We start from the raw sequence: 12136 nt of genomic DNA, 5'->3' as shown, positions 1-12136 counted from the left end.
ATCAGTGAACTTCAGCTCACTTGACCACAGATCCCCCAGCCTTGTTCTTCTGTTCTCTATGAATCTCTGTCTTGAGAATTAAGTCCTAAATAATCAGAAAGGAGTGGCTTTATTGACCACTTTTAAATATCCATGTCATCCAGCTTACAATGAGATGCTTTGATTTTCAATGTTTTGAAACTGTAATTCTTAGAAGGTTTAGAAGAAAGTCAGGTTCTGTAGAATAATAAAAAAAAAAAAAAAGTTGAAGCCAAAACACTTGGTTAATTTTTTTTTTTCCAGAAAGTGGTGTTTCTGAGAAGAAAGGGAATTGATATAATCGCTAAGTAGGTTAATAATTAACTGTATTTCTAAAAAGGCATTCCATTCTTCAGGTGAGTCAGCTTTTCAGCTCCTTAAAGAGACACTTCCTGGTTAACACCTTAGGTGCTTTTCTATGTTGGTTGTCACAGACTGTTCTGAGGGGAGAGCATGATCTGCTCTGTAGAGCAGTTTATTCCTGCCCTTTCTAATAATTGGGTCCTCATCATTCAACACTACTGCTTAATGGGGTTACATATCCATCCCCTAACATTCTGTTGGTCAAGTTAGTGACCAGCATATAGAGAAAGTCGCTGAATCTTTGGTTGAGACTATCTATCCTTCAACGCAGGTAGTTGGTGTTTCTGTGAGAAGCACAGGGAATACATTACCATGTTCAAAGTCCAATTTATGATGGAAGTCTCTGGCACAGTACTTGGATTCGCACACTGGGACTAGATTACTGACCTTAAAAGATGTATCTGTCTATTACACACAAAATAGTGGGGTAATCTACATTGAAACTACAAATAGTAAGTCAGTGAGGTATTAATAATAGTAATGAAGGACCAAAGATGGGCCTCCTTAAACTAGTTAGACAGTGTAGAAAATAAACTTATTTTTGATGTACCCATTCCCCTCTACCAACACGGTGTCAGCTGTAAGAATGAATTTGATTTGGATGAGGTGAGTGTTTCAACTTCCTCTTTAATATCATTTGTACATTTTGAAAAAGAAAGTTCAGGAGTCAATGGAAAGTAGCAGAGCATATGCAAATCATGATGCGGCTATTCATGCAAATTAACATAGAAAAGTCAAGACATACCACCGGGAAAACTAGGGCTACCTCCCATGCTCCTGTTAGATACGGTTTTTACTTGGCATGCCAAAGCTATTTTAAGGCAGTGTAATGTGCATTTTCTTACATGCACAGGAGTGATACTGGTGTTAGACAATATGAGATCAATCTAATGAGAAAGAAAAAATATTTTTTTGACAGTCAGCTTCACACAAGAAAGCTATCTGGGGAGTTTTATGCACAAAGAAATTATTACTGATGATTTTCTCAATTTCTTTCTGATTAAAAACCCTGAACATTAAATATTTAAGACGCAGGAAGGGGCACTTGATGTGGGAACTTTCCACACTTTCCAATCAATTAAAACCTGAAATAGCTCTAAGAAGGAACCTGTGAATTTTTAAAATATGGAGTACGGTGGGCACTTGGAGAGTAAGAGACCACAGTGTCCCATTCAGAATTCAGTCAGAATTCTGAAGCACCCACATCCTTGATGGGATACTTGGCACATGGAAAAATATCTACTTTCATTTCTGCTTTTCTTAAGTTCCCCCATGCTTCCTGCCTGCTTCAACCAACTTCTTACTTACTGGGTTCTTTGTTTTTAGAAGGGTGAAGATAGAGAGACCATCTAATGTCCTTGGAGCACTTGGCCATTGTAATTCTATCTAAGACAAAAATCTCACTTACCTGTGGCACAATGGCTCTTCTTTGTCTGCAAAGGATGACCAGCATCTCTCTGGTCTTTACACGCGGAGCCCTTCCTCTCTGGCTTCCCACTGCAGTAAGTGGCATCACCCACACCTAAATCAGGCCAATGCACACAGTCTCTTTGCTCTATTTTAGTGCCACTGTTATGCTTAATGACAAGAAAAAAAGTTGCAGACTCTCTTGGTCCTGAATTCTGATCCTTGCAAAGATATTGCATTTTTACATTTTCTTTAGTTTAAAGGGTTATCTTTTAAGGGGATTTAACCAAGTGACTAGCAATATTTCACCGAAAAGCAGACTTAATGTTTTGTAGGGTTTTTTTAAAACTGTCATTTGTATAGAATTCCTGAGAAGAGGATTTGATAACATAATTTCATGAAAAACCATGTGTATAGAATTGAATGGGCAGATATTCAATGTTTACATCTAGAAAGGATTCAAAATTATGTTTTCTAAAAGGCTTTCATAGTATTTATTCACCAACAAGCAGATGTAAGTAACAATAAAAAGGACCTTGGCGCCAAGGCGGTGGTGGTGCATGCCTTTAATCCCAGCACTCGGGAGTCAGAGGCAGGCAGATCTTTGTGAGTTCAAGGCCAGCCTAGGCTACCAAGTGAGTTCCAGGAAAGGCACAAAGCTACACAGAGAAATCCTGTCTCGAAAAATAAAAACAAAAACAAACAAACAAAAAAAGACCTTGGCAAGTGCCCAGTTCATTAAAATCATCTCAAAACCAGGACACACACACACACACACACATACACACACACCTTCTACCAGCTATAGCACTCTTGTCTCAGGAAATTGTTTTGCAGCAGGATCCAGTGACCTTTGTTGAGAACACCAGGTAATGCTATATTCACCATCTCTAATTTCAGGAGATTAACACAGACCTAGAATTTTCACAGGTAAAAGGGGCCATCCAAATTAAAACCAACTTTCTCTCTCTTCCTTCTTCTTTGGGTATAGACACTAAATATCTGAGATTTTGAGTCCTCAGTATATTCCCTAGCAAGTGAGAGCAGAGAACAGTCAGTCTAGAACACAGGTTGCTTGACTTATAACCCATATATGATTCGTTCCCCATGATCTCCTTCTTAAGTCTGAAGGCCATGAGTTAAGTTACCCACTCTGTCATGCTGCATGGCCTTCTGTGTACCATCAAGAGGTGACCTGGTGCTGGGATATGAGAGCCATCTACTCTTAGGACATTCTTGTCAGAGAATGCCTCCCCATGTGCTTGGCCATAGGCTGATGAAGGACCACACAGCACACAATTCAGAACTTCCCTCAGCAGGGTTTGCCACTTGCACTGATCTGAAGGAAATGATCAAAGCCTCTCCACTTGGGAGTAGAGAACCTCCCCACCCCCATCTTCTACATTTTAAATCTCAATGTGGGGCCTGAGTGGCTATGGGGTGGCCAACATCACCATCTTGAAGGGACACAAACAAGTTGTACCCCAAGAACCCAGATCCAAAATGTCCTCAGGTTGCCAAGTGGAAAAGGCAATCGACTCCCAGCACTCAGTTGTAAAAACAGTGTGCTGTCATTTTGATTACAGTCAGTAAACAGTCTGTGTTTGCCTGGAAAGAAACTGCCTAAAGCACACAGTACTAGTGAGGAGTAGAAGAAATGTAGCTAAGGATGACGACGACTCACAAGGCAGTCAAGATGGCTGGTGTTGCGGCGGGTGGAGGGATCGAGGACTGGCCATTTGTCTGAGTATGTTGTTTACTTTTCATTCACGGTGTTTCCAATGTGTTTGAAAACAGAAAGCTTCCCATAATTCTGTTGTACTCAGATTTAAATGTGGGTTTTGCTCCACTGAGCTCACACCCAGCTTGTTTGCTCAGGGCAAAGTCATTTCGTTCACTCCGGTATTTCTTCGTACAAAAATCTTATGCCCTAAGGACAAAAACAACAATTTGACTAAAGGAAAGAGAAAACTGTCAATCCAGAGAGAAATACCCTCCCTCCTCAAACTTCTTAGAAAAGGAAAGAGCCTTTTCTGAAGTAATGCGTTTTGTTTTTCATGAGCACTTAGCCTGTTCCACGCACTGCTCAGGAACATGTGAGAGACAGAAGTTTGCAGAAGGGTGATGGAGCAGGAGACATCTCCTCACCAGGCAGACATTTATCTAGCAGAACTATAGCAAGGCCTACACATGTGCCTTTAAGTTTTCTAGATGCTAACATTAACATTGAAAAAAGAAGGGTCTGATGGGTAATGGTGCTCTATATGCTGTGAATGTGTTGTTCCCATTGGTTGATAAATAAAATGCTGATTGGCCATTAGCCAGGCAGAAAGTATAGGCGGGATAAACAGACGCGGAGAATTCTGGGAAGAGACAGGCTGAGTCAGGAGTTGCCAACCAGACACAGCAGAAGCAAGATGTGAAGGCAGAATTGAGAAAAGGTACCGAGCCATGTTAGGCTAAACATAAATACGAATTATGGGTTAATTTAAGTGTAAGAGCTAGTCAATAATAAGCCTGATCTAATGGCTGAGCAATTTTAATTAACATAAGCTTCTGAGTGATTATTTTATAAGCAGCTGCAGGGTCTGTGGAGCTGGGCAGGACCAGAGAAAACTTCAGCTACAAAAGTCAAAATAATTTTTACGGATAATATGTTTTATTTAAGGTCACATACTCAATATATTATTATTATTTCAAAATTTGGCACCAGAATTCCAGTGCTGAGTCCTTTTATGGGATCAGTGGATTTATGTTAAACAGACATTTTCAGAATTCAAATTAGGCAATGGTATTCTGTGAATATTCATTGAACAGTTTTCTGGTTATAGCGAGCAGTCACTGAGCATTCTCCTCAAGGAATTTCCTAGCAAATGGAGACAGGCACCCCTGCTCCCAAGAAAACAGGAGACAGTGTTTCAATTACTGTGTAATCCAAACACAACATGAGTGTACTTTGAGAGGCCTAAAGAAGGCAGGGGTAACTTCTGATTTGGAATTGGTGTGCAATGTCCCCCAAGGCAGGACTCGAACCAAGCAGAATGAGCATATTGGAACCCTGAAACCAGACACCAGAAGCTTTGGGGGGGAAGAGAAAGTAGACCACTTTTACTGGTGAAGTAGATGGGTTAATGTTTTCAGAGCAGCTGGTCATTTTTCCCAAGAAAAGTTCACTGAACTTAGAGGGAAGCATTCACTACTCAGGTTGCTTTATTATGAAGAGAATCTAGTAAACGTGGCATCATTACAGGTTTATCTTTGGGGTCCACAGGATCATAATTCGTGTTTGATCTGGACTGAATGGGATTCCATGATGAGAACATACTGTTCCTGGAAGGAAGGGCCTTGTTATTGTCATGAGTCCTCTTCCTGTTTTTTCATCCTAAGGGGTGGACAAACTACTTTATTTACTTAACGAATTCTACCTCAATGCGCATTTCCTTTTTTTCTGGTGTGGTTGTCATACAATGTCTGAAACATAGGAAACAGGACTTTCAAAAGTGTGGGGTGAATTTCCTAATACTAACTTGAAGTGCAACGCCATGAAATGTTTTGTGGAAACTATCTTAAGTATTCAGCAATTCAAATAAAATGTATTGAGCATTTAGCGTGTACCATGCACTGTTCCAAAACCATTGGCTGGATGGTGAATGGAGTGGTACCCCAAACTGGGCAAATAGTCCAGCTTTTGTGAGAACTACACACCATCTCAAAAGGCAGAAAATGAGTAATAGGCATTAGAAATAAGGTCTGTAGCACATGCTAAGAGGACAGGGCCTGTGGAGAGGGTGGGAACTGAGGGATGAGCAGGTCTCTTTAACAAGGCAAACTCTGAGCAGTATGTGAAGTAAGTTCTAGGTTTTTCAGCTTCCTAAGGGAGAAGCAAGGATTTCAGGGAAACACAGCCTACATTGTATGCTTCCACGTATGAAGGACAGCCAGAAGCCAGTTTGCAGGCAAAGTGAGGGCTTCAAACATTTTCTACACAGCTGCTGTAGGGTTCTGTGCAGAAGAATGATGTGATTAAATTTCTCTTCTCCCAAGATCACTCTGGCTGGTGGGACTAAAATAGGCTGTATGGCCATCAGGCTGGAGGCAGGGAGACAGAAAGCCATCGGTGGCTGCCGTGAAGCACTGCCATCAATCACTTCAAGGCTCCAGGTTCAGTGGAATCACACTGCAGGGCATTAAGTAGATAAATGAGCCAGAGGAAGCTAAGATGGTCATTTCTGAGAAGTCATTAAAATGAGAGACATATTACATATATGCATAGAACATTGTGTAGGGTGGGGTGGTAGGGGGTGTGCTTCTATCTTTAAACAATAAAAACAAAATATTGCTGGCTGTGTTGATGCCTGTGTGTAACCACATATTTTCGGAGAGGAGGCAGGAGAATCGAGTGTACAAGGTTAACCAGAAACAAGCCTGGGCTATGTGAGATCATTTCTCAAAACAATACGGCAGCGGCCCCTGCCCAGAATCGGATTCTTTACTTGTGGGGCCTTCGCGTCTCTCTTTTCTCTGCTTCCCACCATGGTTGCCATGCTTTACTCTCTTTCCTCTTATGCTGATTCAGTAAACCGGGCACCTTCGCGGTGCTGGTGGCTTCTGACCAACAGTGTCATCAGCACTTCTGTGCCTGTTGGAAATGCAAAGCAGGCCTCACCCAGCCCAGTTGCTGCAGCAGCTTTGGGTGGGGCTGCGAAAGCTGCGCTTTAACAAGAAGCCTCTAAGTGATTCTGATGCTGTGTCTTAAGGGCCCTGTTATAAGCTAGATGGCCTGAAAGATCCTTTCCAATTCGAAGCTGTTTTATTAATAAATTCAATATTTGATATTTATTTTTGGTATTAAAATTAAGAATACTCTAGAAAAAAATGAGCTATTCACAAGAAGTATAGATTCATACTTAAGAATGAGTAAATTTTTTTTTCTGGAACTTGCTCTGTAGCCCAGGCTGGCCTCAAACTCAGACATTCACCTGCCTCTACCTCCCGAGTGCTGGGGTTAAAGGCATATGCCAGCATTGTCCAGCAAAAATGAATAAAACTTTTAAAGGAAATACTTAGATGTGTTTTTTTAAAATGATTATATCTCACTTCTTTGAATCATGATATAAACTGATGGTTTTTGTTGTTGTTAATGATATTGTTTTTGTTTGTTTGCTTGAGGTTTTGTTGTTGTTTTCTAGATCACATTCAACAGGACAGGGAAAATATTTTAAATATGTTTAAATATGTCCAAGTTAGGACTTGTGGATTAATGGGCTGCTCTTCTAAAATGTACACTTAGTTGTCACTCTCCTGACTATAACATGCTGAAAGCAAAGCAATACATGAAATTCTATAGAACTAAAAGATACTTCAGCTTTTAAGTGACCACCATGAAGGAAGTCAAATTTGCTCCAAGAAGAATGGTGGGGACACTGAGGCTGGATGCGTAGCTGGTTTCCTAGGCAACTGTTTAGCATTTCCCTTCCTGCCATCTCAGTCATTTGTCCATCTAAAGCCACCATCTCTATAAGGACCTCAAGTTTCGAACTCAACTGAGCAGGTTAGGTGGGGCTGTTACCTAGTTACAGAAGTAGAATAGGATTGTTCCTTCCTCATGCAAACACTGTCCCTGCGTCTATGGTGAGCAGCTTTGAGCTGCCTCAGTCCCTGCACAAAGTACAGAGGAGGCAAGGTTTTCCAGGCTACTGAGTTGCAGAACTAATTTTGAACTGGAAAGTTCTGAAGCAGTGTTATGTTGTAAATACAAAGGAAGATACAATGTGTCGAAAGTAAAGAAAATAGCATGAATGGCCCAAATTAAAGGACAAAGCAAGGAGGCAGAAGTATAGTAAAATCAACAAAGCTCCAGTAAAATAAAAATATTAAAACACAGGGAGGGAATCTGGGGAGACAGCTTAGCAGGAAAGTTCTTGCTGTGCAAGCATGAGGACCCGAGTTTGGATCCCAGCACTCACCTACAAAGCCGAGCAGAGCAGGGTTTGTGTGTAAGTTCGAGACCTCGAGTAAGAAGAGAGACAGATGGATTCCCAGAAGCAGGGGGGCAGGTCAATCTAGCCAATTTGTTTTGAGCTTTAGGTTTACTAGGAGGTCCTGTCTTTAAAAATTAGATAGTGAGCTGCTACTCTCTGCCTGACTTCAGAGACGGACCTCACTGGGGAGGTGAGGGGATGAAAAAAGGAAAAAACAAAAAACAAAAAACAAAAAAAAAAACACATAGACACATAGAAAATTGGGTAGGCTAGGCTCTCTCATGGAGAAGCCGCAGTGCCCTGGAAGCTCAATGTGTTTATTTTATACAGTTGAACATGGAGGTGTGGTTATTTCATATGGTTATTACTTGTGGATGAAAAGGAATGCAGGATTTTTACATACAGCTGAACATGGAGGCAACCTTAGCTAATCTTGGTAGGAGCATGTGGTGGTATTGTGTTCCCCAAAATATTGTGCACCCTAATAAACTTATCTGGAGTCAGAGAACAGAACAGCCACTAGATTCAGAGGCTAGAAAATGGTGGCACTCACACCTTTAATCCTAGCATTCCAGGGCAGAAATCCCTCTGGATCTCTCTCTGTGAGTTCAAGGCCACAGTGGAAACAGCCAGGCGTGGTGACACAAGCCTTTAATCCCAAGAAGTGAGCCTTTAATCTCAGGGAGTGATGGCAGAAAGCAGAAAGATATATAAGGCATGAAGACCAGGAACTAGAAGCATTTGGCTGGTTAAGCTTTTAGGCTTTGAGCACATAGTTCAGCTGAGATTCATTCAGATGAGGACAGAGAGGCTTCCAGTCTGAGGAAACAGGATCAGCTGAGGAATTGGCAAGGTGAGGTGGCTGTGGCTTGTTCTGCTTCTCTGATCTTCCAGCAGTCACCCCAATAACTGGCCTCAGGTTTAATTTTATTCATGAGACCTGTTAAGATTCCTGCTACAATCCTGCTACAGGAGCAGTCTATAGGGCAGCAATCTTCAGGCAGTCAAGATCAGGGCAAGAAAGCTAAGGTGGCCATTTTCTTCACACTCTGCCCCCATCTGCACATAGACCAGAGGAAGACTTTGCCATCTCACTGAGCCTCACCCAGGGAGGACTTTGCCATTCCTCATGGGTCTGAGGCACCAAGGTCCTTGATGTGGCCATGCCCACATCAAACCATCCACTTTCACACAGGACTTCACTCACTCGCTACACATCCCTGCTCACATATATGAGTAATACCACAGACATGCACCTTAAACCACAAAACTCTGGAAATTAACACATGTTATAAGTTTAATGAGCCACCAAACTACACTAAAGGGAGTAAAAAAACCTCAACCTTCTAGAAAATTTAATTCTTGATGTTAGTGACCAAATATAAAAATAAGAATTGGTTAAGAAAAATACATTTATAGTAAGTAGGTCCCAGGCTCTACAGCTGGTATTATTGACCAGTTCCAGGGTAAATTCCCATCATGTTCTTTGAGCAACTGTTTCCTCATTTACGCCATGATATCTTTTCCCAAAGAGTCTGGAGTGCTGAAAGTCTAATAAGACTGGCTCAAAGGCAGGCTCACCATTTAGGAAGGCTCTCTCAGTTCATCGCACAGCTTAGCTCACACGAGAGCCATATTTATGAACCACTGCATCCATTTCTAAATGAAGTCCGCTGTACTGAACTCATTTCATCCAATAGCAGACTTCCTTGATTAAGTCTTAGATGAGCCTCTGCTCAATTAACTTTAGGTACCTATTGACTCCATCGCTTGTTGTTTCTTAGGGTAAGTGCTAAGAAAACTCTCATCTCTCCAGCTTAGTTCTTAGACCAAGTTTGTCTTTTTACACACAACTTTCGGGAATTGTTTGTTTTGTTTCAGCTAAAAATAAATAAGTAAACCTTGGGATTCATGGTACATCCCCGTTTTCTTGGCTCTGGGTGAATTGGAGCTAGAGTCCAGCCTTTATTACATACAGAACATGTATTCCATTCCTCATAGTTCCTTTATTACATACAGAACACATATTCCACTCCTCAGAGTTCCTTTTTTACATACAGAACACGTATTCCACTCCTCAGAGTTCCTTTATTACATACAGAACATGTTTTCCATTCCTCATAGTCACTACTCTCTCCCTTCTTACTTTCCTTTCTCGATTTGATGTCTGTGTTTCTATGCCAGATGTTCCTAGAGCATTTGTTCAAAACCACAGAAACTTGAATCCTGCCTGACCCCGACTTACCTCTGGAAATTTGTATTGGAGGGTGGGAGAGGGAGAGGGAGAGGGAGAGGGAGAGGGAGAGGGAGAGGGAATGAAGTTGTGTGGGTAGAGAAATGGAGAGGAGCTGGGAGGAGGTGGGAGAGGTAAGAGTATGATCAAAATATATTGTATGAAAATTATTTTCTAATTTAAAAGAGAATTAAATTTTTAAAAAGTCGCCTAGAGGCTGGAACAATGGCTCCATGACAAAGAGCATTGACTGCTCTTCCAGAGGACCCAGGTTCAGTCCCCAGAACCCACATGGCAGCTCACAACTGGCAGTACCTCTGTTCACAGTGGATCAGACACTCTTTCTCCCTTCAGGGGGCACAGCATGCTCATAGTATACAGATGTACATGCAGAGAAGCCACCCCAAATGACAAAATAATAAATGAAATCAGTGGTTGGCAAGCAGCTTAATGGGGCTGGTGATATGGGTCCGCAGGTAAAAGGCACGGAGCCTGACTGCCTGCATTTGAGCCAAGATCCACAGGGAGGAAGAACAATGGCTGCTGTGGGGTGGCCTCACTTCCACGTGTGCCTTTGTGGCTAGCATCCTCTTGGATGCGCACATGTGCACACAGCAAATGTTTTAAAGACATAAAAATCAGTTGAAGTAATTCTTACGCTGCCCTTCAGAACTGTTTTAAGGTGTCGAGTGTTATGTCACCATCGGCCTGTAAAGCACAGCTCACTTTTAAAGATAAATGAGATAGAAGTCACATTGAGAGACAATGTAATCAGGCTTGGTGGTACAGGCCTGTAAGCCAAACCCATGGGAGGCTGAGACGAGATCACTAGTCCAAGGGCAGCCTGGGCTACACAATGACTTTAAAGCCGGGCTGATGTGGTAATCGATTGATATTTTATCTCAAGAAGTAAAAATGAGACAAGCATGGTCACAGGTGCTTATTGTCACAGAATAGAGGAAGTTAGAAAGTGGGGGTGGGGATCTGGTGTTCTGAGTCAGATTTAACTACAAAGTGAGTTTGAAACAGTCTGGGTTACATGAGACCCTGGCTTAAAATATTAAATTGAAAAAAGAAAGAAAGAAGATACAATGCAGATTGGAGTGGGAGGCACATGCAGGAATCCCTGCTCTTCCCAGTGAGTCCTTGCAATTGGAAGAATGGTCCTCCTACTTGAAGCCTAAACTATCAGCTGCATTTCCTCCTGTTTGTAAATACAGTTTCCTGAAGGTGGGAAAAAGAGAGGCTGCAGATGAATTAGAGCCTTCTGGGCTGGGGTGCTGCTAAGACTCACCACTTCTCTTCAACTCACACCCCACCTCCACCATGTCCCCGGTGATGACCTCTCAAATATTTAAGAACTATGACTACATTGATGTTTTGGTTATTTGAAGTCATTCTTATTCTATGTCAAGCTGGAGGCCAGAGCATTTAAAATCGAATTACTTGTGAGCTGTGAAGGCAAGGGAAGCCATGTTCAGCAGGAGTATGTCTGGGGAGTAGAAAACATTGGCAATTATTGGATGACTGTCATTTTAGTATAACGCTTAAGTCCAAGTATGCATGCTGCTGTATGGAACTACATGTCATGCTTCTGACGCTTGGACATGATACCTGAGAAAATCCACATCTTTCACTTTGGCTCTTGTTTCTGGGGTCCATGATTGTATAACCCTGTCAGTGGATTTGGGCCTATGATGGCAGAGTTCAACATGTCCAAATTCTGGAACAAAGGCTTCTTCACCTCATGATGGCCAGAAACAGAGACAGGGAGAGGAAAAATCAGGGTCCGACTACCTCCTTCAAAGCTATGACCTTAGTAACAGAAGTTCCTCCTAGTAGACCCTGTCCAATGGCCCCATGGGCTAAAGACCAAGCTTTACATCAGTCTGTTTTTGGTGGATACTCCAGATCTGGTCTATAGCACATGGGTATTATTGAAAAAAAAATAATATCTGTGATACTATTAATGCAACCAATACTATTAAAAATGTCCAGCTTTTGTGGAAAACCTACTTTACATAAATTCACAGGTATGTGCATGTGTATACTTATGTATACAGATGCTAATTTAAAATCCCATTCTACAAAAACACTTTTCCAGATACAATCTTCATTTACCTGTAAGAAATGA

The 12136-nt window shown here is 41.7% G+C and overlaps 1 protein-coding gene across 7 annotated transcripts in view; it reads left to right on the top strand.

Moving 5' to 3' along the window:
• The window catches only part of Scn3a (sodium voltage-gated channel alpha subunit 3), a 112951-nt gene that overhangs the window by 7671 nt on the left and 93144 nt on the right, over positions 1-12136 (top strand). The window lies entirely within an intron of this gene.

The sequence above is a fragment of the Onychomys torridus genome, chromosome 4 (genome assembly GCF_903995425.1).
Source record: "Onychomys torridus chromosome 4, mOncTor1.1, whole genome shotgun sequence".
Taxonomy (NCBI): domain Eukaryota; kingdom Metazoa; phylum Chordata; class Mammalia; order Rodentia; family Cricetidae; genus Onychomys; species Onychomys torridus.
The sequence above is the reverse complement of the archived record's forward strand: the minus strand, read 5'-3'. Positions and strand labels throughout refer to the sequence as shown.